The sequence below is a fragment of the Rhagoletis zephyria genome, unplaced genomic scaffold, assembly GCF_001687245.7.
Source record: "Rhagoletis zephyria isolate East Lansing unplaced genomic scaffold, Rhagoletis_zephyria_1.1 Rzeph_scaffold_00776, whole genome shotgun sequence".
NCBI classification, from domain to species: domain Eukaryota; kingdom Metazoa; phylum Arthropoda; class Insecta; order Diptera; family Tephritidae; genus Rhagoletis; species Rhagoletis zephyria.
In genome coordinates, this window is record NW_016157860.1 from 154490 (window position 1) to 164961 (window position 10472).

A 10472-nucleotide genomic window follows, 5' to 3' on the forward strand; every position below is an offset into this window, starting at 1 on the left:
AATGTGCATATGTGCATTGTGGACATAAACATATATAGATGTGTGGATTTGAATTTGCGCTGCTTTTACGAGTACCACAGCAGGGGCAGCATCAGTAGCAGCAGAAAATGGGCGTGTAACGCTCTAGTGGGAAGTGCTAAAATTAATTAACCACCACAGCAATGGCGGAATGGTTAGAAGATTAAACTAAAAAAAAAAATCGAGATTAAGTAACGCAGCTCTTTAAATAATACTATGACTGTATGTAGGCTAGGAAGCTTCGAACAAGTGAATAAATACTTATGTCGATGCTAAGTAGTTACAAATATATTAAATTTAAACATAAAATAACATATTAAAGCCTTTGATTTAAATTGAGATATGAAGAGAAAACTGTGAGTTGAAATTTCGCTGTAATATTTTATTCCGCGTTTATATATTACACTTAATTTGTGACCATCGATTTTTTATTTATTTTTTGATTTGGTTTAGTTAGTCGGGGAGGCGAGCGACAAGGAATTGCAAGCATTTTATAAAACCTAAACTTTTTATATTATGCCACATTTGTGGTATAGAGAAATATCCTACCGTCAGTCAGTTTAATTCTTCTGGCTTCTGGCGCGAACGTGGCTTTAATTTTGTACAGAAACTCAAAACATTGCAACTACTTTATAAAATCTGAAAAAATAACTCCGAGCAGTATATTGATTGGAAAGTAGTTTGACATTAGTCAGTCACTAAAATCCCGCAATTTTGTACAACATCTCAGCATCGTAAAAGCATTTTATAAAATCTGAAATTTAGTTAACGGGTGCAGAATATTACTGTAATAAAAAAAAAGATAATAGTCAGTCAGAATTTTATTGTAACAGATGCCGTTAGTCGCCGATAGAACTTATGGTGGCGGGACTGCATCCAGAGCTACAAAGGCACTAATATTGTGCAAGCGTATATCCATAGGTGTTGAAATGGATGAACGCCAGTAGGGCAAACATGGGCGTACTGGGCTTTGCTTTGGTTTTAGACAACTACTTTAGCCACGGGGAGACAGTTGCAATCACAACCGCAGTGTTGCGTGAATTATTAAAGTGACACGTTCGGTGTGAATTTCAAACAACGTATTGTCAGTTGGGAAATTGCAACAGTGTTGCAAACTTTCATCAGTGAAGCATTAATGCCGCTTTTATTACGTGTCTCGAACAGGCCCTACATCTCATCATATAACCGAAAACCAAGCATAATGTCTCGAATTTGGAAAGATAGGGCTTTAGGAAACGAAAGATATTATCATCTTAACAGATGGAAAAGCTAGGAACCTAATGCTCGCTTGCGAGAAGAAATTAAAACGAAAACTGTGCACCAAAACAAACTGGACTACCGCTATTATGAAAGCTCATGTCTATGCGAGCTTTTTCCAATTGAACGCAGAAGGCATAGAGGCCGGTATCTATAGCCTCAGGATTAGGCATTTGTGTACTTTTCAAGCGGAATGTTACACTTTAGTCTCTGTAATTTACTCCAAAATCAAGGTTCTCTTACCCGTCGGTTTAACATGCTCTCTGGTTTAGGAGTGAGAAACTGAATGCCCTTACTGATCACAATTGTGCAGACTACTTTGGCAATCAGGTCCCAAGCTAATAGAGGGGAACGAAGTAGCGAATGACTTAGCCAGAAAGGTAGCGCGCTAAGCGCCAAAAAGGGTCTAATGCCAAGGCATGCAGTCGGCCTAAACGCGAACAGATAGAAGTTCAGGAAAGGTATAGCAGGAATAAGCGAGCCATTTTGGCTTACCACAGACATCTTCACAGGACATTGCACTAAAAGGCATTGCCCGTACGCTTTAAGTGTAAGGCCGTTTCAAGAAAAAGGGTTGAGCGCATACACTTACTACACCTTAAGGTTATTCTTAGCTCTATGGAGAATGTAGAATAAGAAAAAATATTTGGAAAAGTACAGAACGCAATGTATAGTCCGTCAAGGCGCAGCGTAGTCTTAATTTTATTTTGTTTTGACTTTTTGTTTTATTTACATATGTATGTCTGAAAAGCACTTCAACCTTTCATTTCACAGAACAGCAAAAACAAATCGATATTTCTATATTTCTACAGTTTCTGCAACTACAAAAACTTAATGAAATAATTAATAAAACTAGCAATACGAATAAAGATCTATATGTAGTATAAGTCTAAAGTATTTATGTGGGATATGTATGTATATATGGAAATTGATAAACTGAATTTACAAATATAATTTACTGTTAGTATGATATTAAATACAAATTATTATAAATTTAACTATTAACTAGATAATCACCAATAAAATTGTACAATACGAATAGTTAATAATGTAAAAATTAAAATAATAAATAAAAGTTAATTTACTTGATTTAATTCTTGAGAAATTTATTGTAGGCACATATTAAATGGATTTTTTAAGGGTCATGCCTTAAAGAATTATTCCAAGGTAAGTTAACAAGTGTGCAACTATTTATATCTTTAAATAATTTAGGTATCCACAACAATAAACTTTAAGTGGCTAAAACTATATAAATGGCGCTCGTGAGGTAACATTAAATTTGTATTAAAAATTTTCACGTTTTAAACGTTAATCTAAGCCTTTAAAGTTTACGACAATCACAACAACACGACACTTAAGACGCCGTTGAGAATACCCCAAATTATGTAACCGGTATTTTACATAACGAAATACCGCATAAAAAATGTCTTAAGTTATAGTTGTATACAAAAACTAAACCCGGAAAGTTCCAAAAATCTCGATATACTACTTTAAATTCCCTAAAGAGCCCGAGAAAAAGAACAACAATTTCAAAAACTCCTAAAAAAGAAAAACATTTTTTATTTTTAAATACCGAAAAGCAAAAAAAAAATATAAAATCTCAAAAAGTCCCAAAAAAATCCGAAGAGGAGGAGATTGGAGGATTGTTGACTAGCTTTTTTAATAACACAGCAAAAACTTTTCTGTTTTTGTTAAGAGCTTACTATTTGTATCGATGGAGTAACGCATTACAATTCGCCGCAAGACAAAATTTTTCACTTTCTCGTTCGGTAGGCTTGCCACAATACGGTAAATGCATAAGTAGCTAGACGAACTTAAAAAATCTGCTGGACTAAATTTAACCGACAAATGCATTATGTAAACCTTTTCTTCCAAAGGATTTCATTTGGCTTTCGAAATGGCTATAACGATGAGAAAGTGACGTTAATTCTGCTGACTTCTGTTACATGTCACCGATGATGTTGCTCAACATCATTTTACACAGCCGTATTGGCTATTTGGGCATACAAAATTCAGACACCGCGGCATAAAAGCAAAATTTTTTTCGTATTGTCGAAAGCGCTTTCGAAAAGCGCAAATATAATGAGTCAGTTGATCCTCTTCTCGCGGGTATCCTTCAAGATTGGCTTATGGTGAATATTTGGTCTACAGTGGATTTGCCAGATTGGACAGACTAAAATATATTCGCTTCGGAAGGGGTTCCTCTTATCCACATATTTCCGCGCTCATACTCTTAAAAAGAGTGGATATGATATTTTCAAGTATTTTTCCTGTAGGCAACCATTTTCATCTTTCCGCAATCACGCTTTTCGGCCTCTCTCTCTCTCTTCTCCTAATCTCCATACATCGATCACAAGTGCTTTGCCTTGCCCCTGACCACAGAATGGTCCGTTAGGCAGCACAATTTTTGTTCATCTTATTGATCAGTTGTCCTTTCGGGCTCGCTGGAATACGTTGGCGGTACGTATAGAGTGGGCAATGTTGTTCCACTGCACGCATACATATGTAGATTTGTTGAAGAGTACTCACTGTGAAAAGGTTTGGTAGGCGATTGGCGAATATGTTGGTCTTCCTTCGTGATTCTAGATTGTCGACATTGAGATTTGCATGGATGTACATTTTTAGCTGCGCAGAAGCATACATTTTGTTGTATCTTCTTCGGGTCCCGACGAAGTCAATGAGCCTCAGTCTATTTTCGGACGTTTCGTCGGCGAGGTGGATTTTTTAACGGTGGGACGGATGATCTCATCTTGCCCACTACAAAATTGAGATCGCCAAGCACAATTTTTGCAATGTGATGGAGCAGAGCTCGTAAGTGCATTACAAGCACCATCGTAGGGTGTGAGCAAATTAACGAAATATTTCAGAACCCTGCTTAGATGCGGATTGTGACGAAAGAACTCGTTCACCAAGGCTAACGACAGTAACTGGCTGTCTGCCACCACAAATCCGACATCGAATTTACTTTCCTTTAAGCCAAGTGTGCACGGTTGAGAAATCTCGCTAGAGTTTTACTGAATTAAGTTTAAACGGTAGAACAAGTCTCGGAGATATTCACTCTAGCTAGAGTCAAAATAGAGAAATCTCAACGTTTCTCTAGCACCTATTCTACAAGCAGTGTATACGGTAGACAATTGTTACCTCTCGCCTAGGGTTAGTTTTCTATCTCGAATTGTTGTCAACGCTTTGTGTTGAATGTATGTATATCAGAGTCACGATGTCGAAAATAAAGGCGGCGTCATCCACGGACCGCTAATCCTTTGCCGATTTGAAAGCGTTCACTACTTTTTTTCGCAAGTAAAATTTCACTTACTTATTTGCCGAAAAAATATTACCTAAAAGTAGATAAATGTATCTAAAAATTTAATATGTTTTTTTTTTTATGTGCATACATGTTTGATAGAGGGTGGCAACCTTTCTCTTCGGTACCATGTCTACTTTTGGACCCACATGAAAAAATTGTTTCTATTAAAAATTTCCTTGATAGGAATTTCTCCGAAGAGTTCCAGCCAAAACTATATATGTAGGTATTATCCAAGTTGAGCAAATGACCTGGCACTCTGGCATAAGAGCAGATCAGCTCAAGCAACCACTGTTGCTAGAGTGCTACTTGTTCACTTTGATGAATGCCCCTTATATTTTAATCAATGTTTTTTCAAAAAAACGAGTTAACGCTGCAATTTAAACGCAATTTAAGTGATGTAACCTCCTGTGATGTTTCGGTGATTTAATTCAAAAACTTTGCAAATAATTTCAATCTCTACAGTGGTATTGGCTTGAACGAAGAATTAATTTCTGCTATACAAAGATAAATTCAATTCACTTAATGCTGATTTATTAAAAAAAACATAAACATACACAAATTTTTCCTCAGAAAAACAGTTGGGTTTTTGTGTATATGCCGAACTGTATTGTTAGGCTTTAGTAATCTACATGTGTGCAAAATTCAATTCCAGTTTTGTTATGATGTTTATTCACTTTTTGTTTGATGCTGGCTAGGAGCTTATGCCTATTGTTTTTGCTGATAAATTTTAAATTTTATCTTTACACTGAAAATGTTTGCTTTTTATACAACTCTTCTTCATGAACTGCATACGGTAAGTGTACTTGTTTTCAATTATTCGTTCAATTATCTTGCAGCCCATTTATTTTGAAATGAATTACTGAAAACCAACGAACATAGACTTATATGTAGCTTTGATTTGTTGGTGCCGTAACTGCAAGCAGTCTTCGATAAGTAAATCTTTACGAATGTTTCACTATAGCCAGGGCCGTATTAAAGCACGAGCTGACGGGTCTCCATGGTTCTAGGCCCCCACATTCACAAGGCTTGGCAGGAGTATTTTACGATAAATATTTTATTTAGCATTCCTCTACTACTTGCGAGTGTCGGCAAATTTATGAGCTTTAGACGACTAGTGTAAGGGGGGAGATTGTAGTCTGAATCCCAGTTAAAATCACGCAATGCAAAAAGCAAGAATTGTTTTTGAATTGATTCAATCCTATCCGAAAGAACTTGGTACCGAGGATTCCAAACAAAAGATCCGTATTCTAGTATAGGACTAACTAAATTGGTAAAAAGAGCTTTTGTAACATAGGGATCTTTGAACTCTTTTGACCATTGCTTTACAAATGCAAAAACGCATTTGGCTTTATTGATTGTAATATCAATATGAAGGTTGAAATTGAGTTTGGAATCCATTGCCCCACATCGTAACTCGTTTCCATAATCCCTCGCCCACTTCTTGAAGCAACGTTCTTAGTCTTCCTGCTTCAAGTGAAAATGTTATATAGGCGACAACACATGTTTAGCGGTTTACGGTACATTTTCACATGACCATCATAGTGCAAATACTGTCGAAAGCAGCGGTGGCCACTAAGTAAATGAGTTATATAAAAATCAACCTCGCCGAGCTTCGATGCTCGTAATAGGTCCGAAAGTCTAGCGCCCAGAATGAAGGCGGGTCACAGCGTGGCTGTCATTGTGAGAGGATTGTTTGGTGTTCGGCCGCGATCTCCAGTTTTGTGAGGGCTCTGCCTTTTGTTCGTCATATAGGTACGCTGGATTTTGTTAGCCAACAGGTGGAAAAAAATTCATGGTGACAATTGATACAACAAATCTGTTGAACATAGAGTGGGAGGAGGTGAAGTTATAAATTCGAAATTTAATTTTTTTATTTATTTACCCTTCCATCTACCAAAGGTACATTTCAGAAAAAATAATAGATATCGGCTAATCAGTTTAGTTGCGTTAGGCCCATAAAATTAAGTGCGTTTTTAAACTTAACCACTTCTTTAAGTGTTACTTGGTATTTTTTAAAAAATTTACTTAGAAATGCAGATGCTAAAGATGATGAATAGAAAAGAGTGTGAGTACCGGTTGGTCAGTTCTTGAAATTAGACGCACATTTTAGAGAATTTTATGTATCTAGTTTTCGAATATATAATTGGATCTTTTCGTGCGACTTTGCAAATACATGTATGTAATTTTCGATTTTCCTAATTTTTCGACTTTCAGCTCCTTTCTGCTAAATGTCGCTATATTTTGCATTCATATTTATCTAATAAAGGAGAGAGTACAAACTAAATTTCATCGTTCGAATTGATCTACAGATAATATTTCCTTCGGCCCTTGAGTCCCCACACATATTAATCCGACCCTGAATATAGGCAATTTAATATTTTAGCTACATTATCGAATTGTATAGTAGCTTTAACTAACACTAAGTGAATTTTCATTGGAATTTACAGAAAGTTCTAATTTTAAGGTTTCGCATCGAACTTTTGGCAACAAAAAGAATTTTTATTTTTAAATTCATGTTTCTAAGCAAAATGTCGGATAGAAATGTATTTTTGTAAAATCCATTCGGCAGGTTTGCATAATTCAGAGCATTTGGAGCAAGTCCAGGTAGCTATGTAAGCAACTATGTATGTAAGAGTAAATGGGTTGGCTGGTAACATTATAGCTGAATAGATGCGATTGCATTACCACAAGTTCATATGTATGTATGCAGGCATGTGTAGTATGTGTAAGCGTATCAGAAGAAATGCATTTGCATGCATCAGAACACATTTCCATTCATTTTCCCTGGGACGTATTTGCTGCATTTGCCGCATTTTGGGCTATCGAGACCAACAATACAGCGGAAGGGATACATACTTATATACTAGGGTGTTCGATTACTCGACCTGTTCCCGAAACCGATTTTAGAGTTATTAGAAAAAAGGCTGTGTGAAAAAACCGGTTCTTAATTTTAAATGCAGAAAAAAACGCTTAGATCGGATAATTGTTTTTAAATTTTCGCATTGGGATAACGCTTACAGTTACGTCAGAAATAAAAGCCGAAAAGGGAATAAATATAAAAATTACGTATTGCTTTCATTTAAAGGACAGTTAAATGTAATAAGCATACATTTACTTGTGTTTGAATTAATAGTAAGGCAAACATTAGGTTAGGTTAGGTTAGGGAAGGTGGCAGCCCTCCAGTAGGCTCACATAGAGAGTTAATTAGCTGTAAAAGTTTCCTAGACTACCCACGATCAACTACCGGCTAAAAGGACTTTGCAACTTTGCATGTCGTTGTTTCCGGCTAATGTCTGCTGGGTCGACCAAAATCCCATTTTACCAGTGTCCCAATCACTTCACTTTCGGTGGTGACGGCTTCTACGATGCCCTTCCTGGCCACTTCATCGACACAGCAGTTCTCTGCAATGTCAGCGCCCGGAACCCAAATTAGTCTGATGTGGGAGTAATCAGAGGCAAGAAACAGGGAGGTCACGCAGTCCCAGAATAGCTTTGATCTTACCGTCCGTGATTTCAGATCGCCGCTTGGCTCTCAGGGCAGATATTTATTTATCGCTCTAAATGGTGTTAAAAACGCTCGAAATCAATCGGTTGCTTCTTTAGTGCCCGCTATCTCGGCCTGAAGCATGCTACAAAAATCCGGAAGCCTAAATTTAATATCCAAGAGTCGTTCCTTTCTTAAGATAGCCGAGTGCCCATACTCCAGGGAGATATAATACAGCATGTGTCAGGCTGATAGTAGAGCGGGCAGCAGCAGCTTTGCATGCAAGGTCCACTGGTACGTACGTTTATAGCCAGCCTTGGAGCAAAGTACTCCACTAACAACAATTACCAACCGCTTAGCTAGTGTGGAGCTTTCTAGTGAGTTCCACCTGACAATAACCCCATACAGCATATTAGGTTTACTAATGGTTTCATACAGCCAGAAGATAACCTTGGGGGAGAGATCCCTTTTCTTAGTTGTTAAAAACCAAAACCTTGTAATTTATTAAGTATTTTCTAAAATATACATATGTATACATATTTCAATTATTTGTTGAAATCAATTGCTTTTTCCATTCTACAAAAAAATGTTGCCTTCTCATTGGCCTCTTCTTAGTATAAAAAAGCTCGTATAGAAACTCTCTAGATATTAAAAAAAAAACTCATATCTTATAAATTTTGTCTATAAAGCCTCTTGTCTTCCACATACATACATACATGCATTTTTGCTTCAGTGTATTAAATAAATCGTATGCTTTAAACGAGAATGCAGCCAAACGAAATGTTCTGTGATTGATTTCAAAGCACACTGTTTGGCTACAATTTGAAAAACATACGTTTACCAAAAATTAATCTTCGAAGGAAACTTAATTGTATTTTAGAGCAAGATTGGTAAAATTCTATTCCATTCTTGTGGTTTCAGCAAAATAATAAATATATAATGTATTTGCAGTGAATTTCAAGATTCAGTTGTATAAATATTCCAGATAAAACCCCGCCCAAAAATTAAAAAAAAAAAAAAAAACCGGCTAAAATCGGTTTGCAAAAACCCAGTCTTTCACCCTAATACATACACATGTAGGTAAAGTGGATATGAAGAGGGTAAGCGATGGAAAAGCAGTTGACGTTGGCTTAGCAAATTTTGTGTGTCGCTGCAAATCTATGCGTAGGCCATTCGAAATGACCGTAGGCGTTTGTGGTCAATGCATTCGATGCGATAATAATGAAGCATATATTCAGACGATGACGCATGCGTACGTACTCCCAAGCTTACACACACACACACACATGCATACGCATACCCCTGTAGTAAAAAAAAATTAAACCAGTTAGTAGAAATACCAGCTCATTAACTAACAGCCGCTGTAGTGTAGTGGTTAGCAGTGCGCGCAGAGCTTGGGTTCGAGACCTGGACAAAGCAACATCGCAATAAAAATAATAATAATCGCAGGACATCGCCGTGTTAAAAATACCAGTCGCTTACATCGAAAAACGATACAATGTGAACTATGCAGTTGGGCTGCAACGGAAACTGGTAGCATTCTAGTTCACAACTAGTTAGTAGCTTTCCCTGCAGGGATGTTATAAGTTCACATTTGCATATAAGTAGTGTCGCGCAGGCAAGCGTACAATTATCCGTATTCACATGTGCGGCTCTTTCACTCATTTATGCAAAAGTGCGCTCGTGTGCCTGCGTATTATTATTATTGTACGTGTAGTATGTGCATGTGCATTTTAGGCAAGTTGTGGCGCTGCAATACATTGCGCTGCGTTGACATATAGACACATGCTCATACAAACGTAAATAAGTGCATTAGCCTGCTTTTTGATTGGAATCTACATACATACATACATAAAAGTAGTCGGATTCTAGGCGTACATTCAGCCAGTGCTGGCGCTATGCTCGCTCATACATTTTCCAACGTTCGTTCGTTCGTTTATCTCGAAATTGGCTTTAGCATTATAGTAAGTATAAGCTTAGCATTTTAGTTAGCGATTCTGTAGTTGTTATTGCATAAGCTGGCGGTGCTTCTATTTTGACCATTAAATCGCGTGCTTGTTTACTCAATTGTTGTAGTATTCCAGCCACGGTTGCCACTTCATAAAAATTTTATGTACCACAATATACAATAGACTCCTGCGCAATTCCATTTAAACGGCCCAACAAGACATCCGATCGCCGCGCAAATACTTTCCATCCCCTACTTTCATCGTTCGGGTCAATTGTGAGTAAGCATAAACCAGTTTCAGCAAGCGTACGTAAACTACCGATCAATAGCAACACGCGTAGAGTATTTACTTTGCCTTCCGCAACTACTGCGAGTAAAAGGTATTTGACAGTAGAGTACTCTACTGGTAGTACTTGAGTATTTTCGAAGAAAACATACATTTGTGGCAAGAATGATAGAAG